The 11,164-nt window shown below is 53.1% G+C and overlaps 1 long non-coding RNA gene across 1 annotated transcript; it reads left to right on the top strand.

Moving 5' to 3' along the window:
- Positions 1-4,566: 4,566 nt before the first annotated feature.
- LOC138176328 (uncharacterized) lies at positions 4,567-9,614 on the top strand. Its single transcript, XR_011172215.1, has 3 exons — positions 4,567-4,612; positions 9,086-9,199; positions 9,492-9,614. It is a non-coding gene; the product is annotated as an uncharacterized lncRNA (long non-coding RNA).
- Positions 9,615-11,164: the final 1,550 nt, after the last annotated feature.

The following is an 11,164-nucleotide window of genomic DNA, read 5'->3' on the forward strand; positions in this document are numbered from 1 at the left end:
ATCCCTGCTCCTCGGGAGCCGGGCCCGCCTCGGCACCCCGCTGGGACCCCCCTGACGCCTTGAGGCCTCCGCAGGCGGGTCCCGCGTGGGTCCTGGGGCCCGGGAGGCCGAGCCCCGTGCAGCCCGCCCGTGGGGCCTGGAGGCGGAGGGGGGGGGAGGTGCCGCCCCGGGACGGGGCAGGCCCGGCCTCTGCCTTCGCAGCTCAGCTCAGCCTCACCTCTCCGCTGTCGCGGGAGGCTCCCTGATCCCCGTGGCCAGCGGCCCTTCAGCAGCCTTAGCACCCAGCGCCGGCTATGAGGTGCTATCTGAGGAAGGGTCAGTCCGGGGAAAGCTAGGGCCTCCTCTGCCAGGAATGCCTTCCGCTGCACGCAGCGACGCCCCAAGGGTGCTGCTGACTTCGGGGTGCCAGTGTTCCAGTGTCCCTAAAAGTAGACTTCAGGGCCCCCAGATCACAAGGGAGCACACACCACCGCGGACTGAAGCCGCTGGGAGGAGGGTGGGGTGGGAAAGAGGTCATAGGACTGCACACTTCAGAGTCCTCCTCTCCATCCTCCATCTGGCCATCCTCCTCCCCGGCCCACGTCCCACCGGCAGACATCCAAGAATCCCCAGATCCCCTGCTCCAGCCTCTCCTGCCTGCCCTTATCATCTGCCCTCTGACCCCACAGTTCTCTCACCTGCGCACTGAGCACACTCCCCTCTCTTCCCCATCTTGACCCTTTGGTGAATCACTTCACCTTGACGCTGCCTTCCTGTGCTGAACCATCCACCCCCTTATCACTCGGCCACTTATGCCTGGCCGAGGCTCCGGATCCAAACTGGCGTGACTGCCCCGCCTTTGCTGCCTTTGCTCCCTACACGTGTGCTGCTGAATGGAGGATGACATTCCAGTGGCCTTCTGGGGTCCCCTGCAGATGGATGGTGCACATGGGCCCTCCCTGCTGCACGGCAGGCCTACCCCACCTCCTCATTCCTGCTCACACCTCCCGTGGCTCTGCCGTCCTCAGCCTCAGCAGAGAACATTACACTGTTTTGCAGGAACACCTGAGGCCGGGTGTCCTGAGCTGCCTCTTCCCTGTTCTTCCTCACCTCCCGTGGCTTAGGAGCCCTCTGCCCCCTCACCCTTCACCCCCCCCCATGCCATCTCCTCCAGCAGATCGCCCCCTCTTGTCATCCTTGCTCTGCCACTTATTTTAACTCTCTCTGTGCCCTTGTCCCCTCATCCTACGAAGAGCCCTCACATGATCCTTCCGTCCCTACTGACTCTCCTCTGCTCTTTGTGACTAAACTCCTTGAAAAGACGCCCTCCATTGGTGCCTGTCACTCTCTGTTCTTCCTCCAAGGTACTTTGCTTCATCAACTCCATGGGTGCAGTGACCCTCTCTGTGCTGATGATTCTCACATCGACCCTTCCGGCCCCACCCTCTCTGCTGACCTCCAGTCAACTCTCCAGGCCTTGTCCAGCCTGCCCTCTGCTTCCCCTCCCCCAGTCCCTCAGGGTCCCCCTGCCTGCTGCTCCCTACCTGCCTCTGGTCTCCTCCCCCCCCCTCCCCCCCCTCCACGAGGCCGTGTGTGACCCCCCCCCCACCTAGCTCCCACATGCCTCATTCAGTGAACTCCAGCGGCTCTTTATAACTCCAGAATGAAATGGAAAATCCTCTGGTTAGCCTCCAAAGCCCTTCCTGGCAGGCTCCAGGGAGTCTGTGATCCAGCCGCACTGGCTGTCTCTCTCCTCTGACTTGGAGCATCCTTTCTGGCTGTCCCTTCATGCTCGGAACTCTCTCCCTCTCTCATCCTCTGTACCTCCCAGCTGCCCTAGCCACCTGCACATCTCACGTGGGAGCTTTTCCAGGACATCTTTCCCAGTCCTCTCTAATCTTAGTGCCTTCCTAAGGAGATTCCCCCCAATCTGCCTTGTGTATTGCCTCTTTGCATAGAGTTGTCTGCCCTTGTCTGTGTCCATCCCCTGTCCCCAAAGATTGGGAGCTCCTGGAGGGCAGAGGTGGTCTGTGCGGGCACATAGTAGGTGCTTACATAAGGACTGGAGGGCTGGCTGATTCCCCTTTATCTCTGTCTCTTCAAATCTTTCGAGCTTTCACTCAGGCTCTGCTTCTTCCTGAAGCCATTGCTGATCTCTTCCTTTCTCCCTCCTGTCCCCCAAGTATTTTCTTTCACCTCGCATTTTCCCAGAACGTGGTGCCAGCATCATTTTGGGGAGCCCAGCATCTCCACATCTGAATGAGGCAGTGGAGGAGGGGGTCATTTTATATGATGAAAAGATTTTCCAACTATAAACAACAGTAAAGTTGGCATGTTTGGTTTGCCTAATCAGCACTGACGGGATTGTCGAGGCAATCCAAACTGTCCAAGCCCTGCCCGTGTTTCTGGCATTGTGCTTGGCAAGGGAGATACGGGCACTAAAGTGAGACAGTCTGCAGCCCACGGGCACACACAGGCCATGCCACAGGCAGTCACGGGCCCAAGCTGTTCTGACTTAGGCCAGGCCTCCCCTCTCCCCTGGCCACATTTGTAGAAATACCTCCACAGTTCTCTGGGTTTCATGGTTAGTTTTATAGTAAATCCTGTGGCCAAACGTGTTATTTTTCATTTTTTACCTTTTGGAAACCATAAACCCAATGTTGTGTGGCCACCTTGGTATGTCCTTCACATGCATGTCTAGCAGGGAGGCGCCTGCCTGGCGTGGCTTAGGGGTGAGCTAAATCGTCTACGCTTCCAGGGTGTTAGGCTCAGCTTAAGAATAGCCCTGCCTTCCTTGACACCGCCTCACCTCTGGTCAGAAGACTGCCTTTAAATGTGTCCTTGTCAGCCAGCGGCTGCTCAAAGCAGCCTGGAGACCAGGGTGGTGAGCAGGAGGTGGGGGCCGCCTTCCTGAGTCTGCAAAGGAAGAGGTCGGAGAAGGGATGTCCCAGCCGTCTGACCGCGAGGCACGTTTGTCCTTTTGTAGCGAGCCTTCCTGTATGGTTGTTGGCAGCAGGTTGTACTTGAAAGCAGGCACCCAGGACCGAGAGCCGGGAGGCCAGGCAGACGGGGTGGGCCTGGCTGGGTCAGGCAGAGCAGAGATGCACAGGCTGAAGATGCTGAGGCTGAGCCTGTGGGGCTCTAGGAGATCGTAGAGCTGGGGCGGGGGCAGCAGAGCCACAGATTTGGGCTGCCAAGTCGTCAGGAAGAAGGAGCAGAGAAGGCAGCAGCCAAATGCCGGTAATAAGGAAAGCTAGCGTTGCTTCAGCATTTTGCAGATACTTCCCAGCAGCCTCAAGGCCACGTGCTGTCATCATTCCCATTTTACAGATGAGGAGAATGAGGCACCGAGTTATGAAGGGACTTGCCCAGGGCCACACAGGTAGTGAGCATCGGAGGCTAAATTGGTGCTCAGGTCTTTCTGCCTCCATGTCCCTACTGTACCCACTGAGCCACCTGGGAAAATTCAGTCTCTGGTTTCCTCTAGTGTCAAAGCAGGATTGACTTGGAGGCTTACCAGGAAAGGCAGCTGGAAATTGTTCCTGTTAATACTAAGCTAGTTAAGGCCTGTATTAAGCATTGCTGTGTGCCAAGCACCAGGAATACAGATGCAAGCAAAAAGAAATTGAGCCTCTGTCTTCAAGCAGCTTCTGCTCTAGGGGAGAAGAAGACTGGGCAAAGGGACCTGAAAATGGGCAGCTCAGGAAGCAGCTCCCAGAAGGCCATTCCAAGAACATCTGGCCTCAGGAAATTCAGTGATGCCGTTTGTCGGATTTCTGGGGGAAACCAAGGGCTCCTCAAAGACTTCAGATATTTGTACCCAGCTTTGTGGAGAATACAGTGGAGGAGAGTCATCCCTGAAGAACTGAGAACTCAAGATAACCTGCCTGACTGGCTGGAGGGCTCGGGCCAATTGCCAGAAGCAGCCAGAAGCAGCAGGACGTTATCCCCCCTCCCAGGTGTTACAGGAGCCTGGCATTCGGGGCTCCTGCCTTGCTTTGGGCTTGTTCCTTATGCCCGTACCCTGGGTTTTCCTTGTGCCCGTACCCTATCTCCCTGGGATCGGAGGGAGGTCGGAAGGGTGCCGTCACCGTCCAGTTTTCCCAGGCTTCTTGTAATTCCTTCTGTTTCTCATTTCCTTGGCACGAGGATCCTTCCTCTAATGAGGCAGGTCCCACTTTCCCTGGTCCCTTGGCGGCCCAGTCATATTCCATGTAATCTTAGAGTTTTTACTTAGATTTTGTTCTGAACATAGTAGCAGCTAAGTCTGACCCTGGTCGGCACTTAGGGCTTGGCCTTCTAAGTAGAATAAATCCAGCCTGGGGCTTTCAGACTTCTCTTGCTTTCTTTCCTGTGTTATCCCGCTGTACCGGGATTTGTGCAGCCGTTTGCCCATCAGGCAGAAGTCGCTTTGCTGCCATGGAAAGTGCTGCTGGGCCCTTTTGGCATCTGTCTTGCTGTCTGTCCTCTGTGGGGATGTGCCCAGCAGTGGGATTTGGGGGACCGAGGGCAGAGACATCTTGGGCACTTTGGGGGAATCATTCTTCATTGTTTTCCAGAGTCATCGAAGGATATCCATGTTCTCCAGCCTTGGTGATTTGACCTCTTGCTGATCTCTTGGCCAGTTTTCTGGGTGAGAGCAAGAGCGTCTGAGCTGTTACGGTCTCCGTGACTGAGAGCAGTCTTTCCTGTGCTTGTTGACGTTCCTTTTCAAAGATATTTGTTCATCTCCTTGGCCATTTGTTGGAGAATGTCTTGGATAGCAGAGCTTTATCAGAGAAAATTTATGGGAAGATTTTTTCCTTCACATAGCAAGTTTCACCTGTGATTCAGATGGCCAGGTACAGCAAGTGCGTGGGCCGTGGAGGCCGTGCAAAGCAGCAGCTGGTGTGATGCTCCAGTGGCATTTCCACTGGTAAAGCCATGTCTTCTAGGGAAGCACCTGCCAGCGCCAAGGGTCTGGGTTTCAAGAACTCTGTTTTCTAGGTTTTCAATAGCTGTGGTTACGTCTCCAAAAGGGTGTCTACCCAGGACAGTGACTGCAGGAGCTGGGCTGGGTTTCTTGGGCATGGGGTTCTGGGATGTCTCCCCCAGTGGTTGTGGAGTGGTGGCAGTAACAGCCTGAGGGGGCCTTGCAGTTCAGGCGAGTCTGGCTGACCTGCCCCGTTGGTGGCATTGAGGATGGCCGGCCCCTCCTTCAGAGGCATTGTTTCTTGGGGTGATGGCTTTTGGGTGTTAGGAGATGAGGGAGAGTTAAGATTGCAGGATTGAACCCATGACCATAGTAATGCTTTAGACAGAAATTGGGGTATTTGGGGAGAAGGGTGGGTTTGGAAGAAAAGGTACTGAGTTCTATTAAGGTGTCCAGGAGGCAGTTGGTAATAGAAGTTCAGGGTAGACTACATTGGCACTGGCTAATTCGATTCTAGAGCCCTCTGCATCATGGCAACAGACTGGCTTTGTGACTGGGAAACCAGAAGATAGGGGTTCAGATTCTGAGTCAGATGCTTCTGGGCAAGTCATTTCACCTGTTTCAGTCTTAGCTTTCCCCAAGTATAAAATGGATTAGAGATTTTACCTACCCACTGGATTGCCACTAGGAACAAAATGGGATCATTTGTATGAAGTGCTTTATTTACCCTTAGGTGTTAGGTAAGTGCTGGCTTCACCCACTGCCCCTCCCGGCCTTCTAGGTCTGACCATCCCTCAGGCTTGGGGGACATGGCTTCACTTGACCTTTTTTCCATTGTGGCCTCTTTCTCCTCTTCCATTCAGATTGAGAAAAGGGATTTGAACTTGCCTTCGGCTTGATTTGAAAACTGGGCACGGAAACTCTTCTTATCGAAGGCTTTGCGGGAGATGAATTCTACAAGCTTGTTTCTTTTCAGATCTGACAGCCTGTTCTGTTCATAGCGGCTCTTTTTGTCAGTCAGTTAGCAAACAGTCATTAAACTGGTACTATGTACCAGGCTCTGTGCTGAGTGCCGGGAATAGACATAGAAGCAGACCGACGGACCCTGCCCTCAAAGAGGTGGGAGGGGAGAGAACACACACACCAGGGGGGTCCCTAGCATGGGAGCACAGTAGGGAAAGTCAGGCCTGCAGCCTGGACGCCTCCTTCAGTGGGGGCTCTGGGAGGAGCCAGCCCACCGGACGGTGTAAATGCCGAGCTGCAGCAAGCTCCCCCTCTGGGGATGCCAAGGTGTCTGGCCAGAGTGTAGCCTGGAGAGCAGTGTGGTGGCAGAGGATGGCAGGATGGCTGGCCAGGAGCAGGCTGGAATTTCCTGGGTCGTAAGAAATGACAAACATGCAGAATTCAGAGGAGCCTGGAATGCCAGGCCGGAGGACACCAGACGCAGTGGCCACAGCCACGGACATCCCCCCCACACACATAGAGAATTAGGAAACGCAGGAAGGACTGAGAGAACACTGCCCTCCCTAGCGGTCTTAAGGCTGCCGTGCCCTTAGAGTTATGTTCGGCGTTTCTCTCTCCCTCATTCCCCACTGAATGAATTCCGAGGATTCAGAATTTAGGGTTGGAGGCTGGCAGGTGGGCAGCGAGTTGGGTTGGACTTGAGGTCAGGAAGGCAAGAGTTCAAATTCTGCCTCAGATACTTGGAAGCACTGTGACCCTGGGCAAGTCAGTTAAACCCTCTCAGCCTCCGTCTCCTTGTCAGTAAAATGGGGGTGACGATAGCGCCCAGCTTGGGTGAGGATGAGAGGAGATCGTGTGTGGAAAGTGCTGAACGAGCCTCAGCCGGTCATCTCAGACAAGGACACAGAGGTCTCCAGTCCCATCACATCTCTTGGGTCGGCAGAGGGCCTTTGAGGTGTTTCCATGCATAGATTTCTATACAGCGGCTCCTTGGAGCTTAACAGGGGGACCCCCGGGGAGATGCACAGCAGGTGGTCTTTCAGACTGGGATAGGTTTGGCTGATGTCTCCTGGATTTCCATTTCCTAACATACGAGAAAGGAAAGCCTGTAAATCCACCCGGCAGAGGGGCGGGGCAAGGGGACACGGCTTTTTCCCTGCGGTTCTTTCTACTTTGACATTCCCTTTGGGCTGTTTTCTTTTTAGCTTTTCCAAGTGGACTAGACTTCATTGTAGTGATTGTCTGCCTTATTGGCTTGGCTCTGCCCACTTCACTTTGCATCAGTTCATACGAGTCTTTGCCCAGCTTCTCGGTGTTCTTCATGTTAGTTGGGCTTTTTGGTTTGTTCGTTTTGCTTTTTGGAGGGAGAGGGTCAGGGCAATTGGGGTTAAGTGACTTGCCCAAGGTCACACAGCTAGTAAGTGTCTTAACAGTAAGTGTAGGAGGCCGGATTTGAACTTAGATCCTGCTGACTCCAGGACCGGTGATCTATTCACTGCACCACCTAGCTACTCCCTGTTCAATGTTTTCTTACGGCACAGGTGCATTCCATTACACTGATGTCCAATGTTGTGTGAGGCCATCCCCTTTTGTCTGGTTCTTGGCTGTCACAAAGAGTGGTGGTATAAACATTTGGGTTTATAAGGAGCCTCGGAGGCTGTGACTGGTCCTAGAGTCGCTGGCTCAAAGGGCAAGGACAGCTTAGCCTCTCAGAATTCCAGATTGCATTCCAGTGTGGTTCTAGAACTCAGCAGCCTGAAGTGGAACCTCGGGGTTTTTGCATTTCTACCATGATCCATTAGTGATCTGGAATATTCTCTTAGTAGTTTGTAATTCTTTGTAATTCTTCTTTTGAGAATCATTTGTTCCTATCCTTTGCCCTCTTTGGGGAATGCTGTGTGGAGGGGTAGGGGAGAGGTCAGCAGAGGCAGGACTGAGAGTGGGCAGAGCACATGTGCCTTCCAGCAGAATTGGGGGGACCAGGGGAGCTGCAGGTGAGACCTCTGTAGGCACAGAGCAGGGAAATCGTCCCCCTGACTCTCGGAATACGGAGGGGAATGGAAATCTGCAAGTTACTTGGTGAAGGGATCCACCAGTTCTGGGCAGGTTCCAGTGATAACCAGGGACTCTTCCGTCCCCTTTTGCCAGAACTCTGAGGAGGGAAGGTCCTGTGACAAAGGCTGGCCCTTATCTCAGGCAGGCCTCCTGTGCCTCTGTCTGTACTGCAGCCCCAGGGGAGCTCAGTGATTGCCTCTGGGAGTGTCCTGGTGGGGGGGGGGACTTGGCTGGACTGAGTGGCTTTTACTTCTGTGGTTTAAAGATTTTTAGGTAACTCTGAGTGGGACTTCAAAGGGGGGGTTAGTCATAGGGGTTCAGTAGGGATGGAAACACGTGAAGGAATGGATTGGGGGGAGGTGAGGAGGTAGAAGTCAGAGGTGATTGTGAGGTTCTGTGTCTGGGTGAGGGTCCCTTCTGTCTCCCTAAGAAGTCATGATTGTGCTAAGGCGGAAGTCTGCTTGGGTCACCCCAGCCCCAGCCCTTGGGCATGTGGAGCCCTTCACAGCCTGGCTCTATCCTGCCATTGCAGTCTCCTCTCCTGAGTCTTCCCTCCAGGACTCCACAGTCTCACAACACTGGGAGGTGGGCAGTCCGTCTTCCATCCATGCCCATCCCGGACCTTTCCGTTGGCCATCCCCCAAGCCCGGAAGGCCGCTCCTCCTAGTGTCTGTGTTGAGGAACGCGTCATAAACGCTATTCCTTATAATAAGAAATCGCGCTCAGGACCTGCACCCTGCAAAGTCCTCAGAACTCCTTCCTGTTCAGTCTCCTCTGAAAGTTCCGTCTCCCCTCCTTAGAGTTCTCTAAATGGATGCCCCCTGAGCACAGGGCTTTTAAGACAGATTTTTGAAAAAGACCAGTAACATTTTTCCTTGAGCTCCGATTTCCAAATAATCAACTTAGGTATTAACCTTTAGACCAGCAGCTGTTTGTGCATGGGTGACTTCTTGCTGACTCCGAAAATGTGTATGCTAAACTGCTCCCAGCCAGAAGCTTGTTACGGGGTCACCACATTGTTAGCTGTCACAGAGATTAAAGCGGGCTATAGGCATTATCTTTGGGTACTAATATTTTATGAATACAAACTAGGACATTGCTTTTTTCTCCTTTGAATGTGCTCATAAATTTCTCCCTTTAACATTGGCTTTCCTTACTATTTTTCTGTCTTCACAGATACCTGTTCAGTTCCTGTTTCTGAGATTATCACTGTAGAAGAAACAGAAATTGATGAGAAGCAGTATCATAGTGGAAAATGGCAAAAAATGGCAAAGCCTTATGCTTTCACAGGTAATAATACAGCAGGCCCGAGGCTCCCGGGACGCCAGAGCCACCCCCGGCTCCTCTAAGGGAGGTTGGTGCAGGGCTAACTCAGGCCAGCATGGACTTGCTCAGTGCCCTGTGGGTTATGTTTCCGGAAACTTCCCGGCACGAGTTTTTTGCCCCCTCTCTTTCTTTTGCATAACTTCATGGGGAGCATTTCTCTTTTGGTTGACGTTTGGCAGCTTGGCCAGTGGTCAGGAGTGCCCCAGGCCCTGCAGGCTCACCTACTTGGCATCAATAAGTGTGTTTCTTTTTGTAGTGCACTACGTAAAGAGAGCCCGGCGTCACCGCTGGCGGTGCGGTCACGTGACCTTCTGGTGCACCGACGAGGCGCTCTGTAACCAGTGGATACAGACACTCAGAGAGTTGCTGGAGAAGCTGAGTAAGTTCCTGGACTTTATTGCCTCCCTGACTTCTCCTTTGCCCTTCCTCCCTTCCTTGAAATCTGTCCTTAGCAGGGCAGCATTGTTCAGGAGGCCCTGACTTAATGGGGCGTCCGCCCCTCTCTGGGCCTTGCTTGGGGTCTGGACAGACTTTGGGGGAGGAGACACACAGCAGGTCCCTTCCCAGGCTGCCAGATGGTCTGTAGATTGTTTTCTGGTGATTTGCAGTTTCACGAGGAAAGCAAATGAGGACAGGGGCTCGTTCAGACACGTTGGCGTCATGGTCCAGCAGGGCCTGTGCATTTCATGGTCTTGCCTCTTGAGGACAGCTGGCCTTCTTTCCATACCTGCCCATGGCATGAGGAGCCTTATTCAAGAAGGCCTCTTCAAGTTGACTTTTCTTACCTTTTCCTGCCTATCTCAGCCTCCGAGCCTTTACAGCTTTGTTTTTTGTGCCCGTTCCTCTCCTCATTCGTTCTCAGGCACCTCACCCTTTTTGGGTTTAGTGACCCCTTCCCGAGCCTCCCCCTGTTCTGTGGTTGTTTAACATTTACTTTTGGCCTTTGAGAGCAGGTGAAGGCCGTCACTCTGTGCACACTGATGTGAGGAGACACAAGGCGGCTGTTGCCTCTCATTCCCATAAACCACTGGTAACATAGCGCTTTCTGAAGATGCAGATCTGTCTGTGGGGAGTGGAAGGTTTCATGGACCTGGACAAATACTGATTTCAGATGTATGAGTTGCTTGAGGAGTTAATGAACTTAGATTAAGAGTTGTTTTTTTCCTTAGGGGATATGATCTCTAGTAGGGGTAAGACGTGTTCCAGAAAGCTGTAATATATACAATAATATTAAATCATTGCATCAGAGTAACGAAAGAGATCGTGAAGTCAGGTCTGCAGGAGAACGTTACCACCGTGAGGATTGGGGGATGCTTGTCTCTTCCTAATGAGTTGAGTTTTAAAGAATAAATAGGAATTTTTCAGGTGAAGGAGGGAGGGGAAGGCATTCCAGGTGTGGGAAGCAGTATGAGTAAATGCCTAGAGTTGGAAGGTTTTTAGGATACGTTCAGGGAGCCGACAAAGGGTTGGATTAGGTTGGAGATTCTGTGGAGGTGAAGCAATAAGAGGCAAGGTTAACAAAGGAGGGTGGCTCCAGACCTTGGAGGGATTGCATTGCTGGCCAGAGGACCCTGCACTTTACACCACTGATGACCAGCTCTGTGCAGAAAGGAGAAGTGGCTTAGCAGCGGTGAGAAGGCTGGGTTGGATAGGCAGGTCAAGTTAACAGGCATTTAGTAGATGCCCCCTATGTTCCCAGCATTTTGCCAAGCCCTGGGGGTATAAAGGAAGCAGAACAGAGTCCCTGCTCTCTGTTGTGTGCCAAGCAGATCACAGGCCCTGCCCTCAAGGAGTGCACCGTCTAATGGGGCGACAACATGCAGACAGTTATGTGCAAACAAGGACCAGGAAAGGGACCAGCAGAAGGTGGAACTTTCAGTGGGACTTGAGAGGAGCCAGGCGGTGGAGATGAGGAGGGAGAGAATCCCA

Source organism: Petaurus breviceps, unplaced genomic scaffold (genome assembly GCF_028583685.1).
Source record: "Petaurus breviceps papuanus isolate PSGF00001 unplaced genomic scaffold, PetGlider_PUasm1.0 86226, whole genome shotgun sequence".
Taxonomy (NCBI): domain Eukaryota; kingdom Metazoa; phylum Chordata; class Mammalia; order Diprotodontia; family Petauridae; genus Petaurus; species Petaurus breviceps.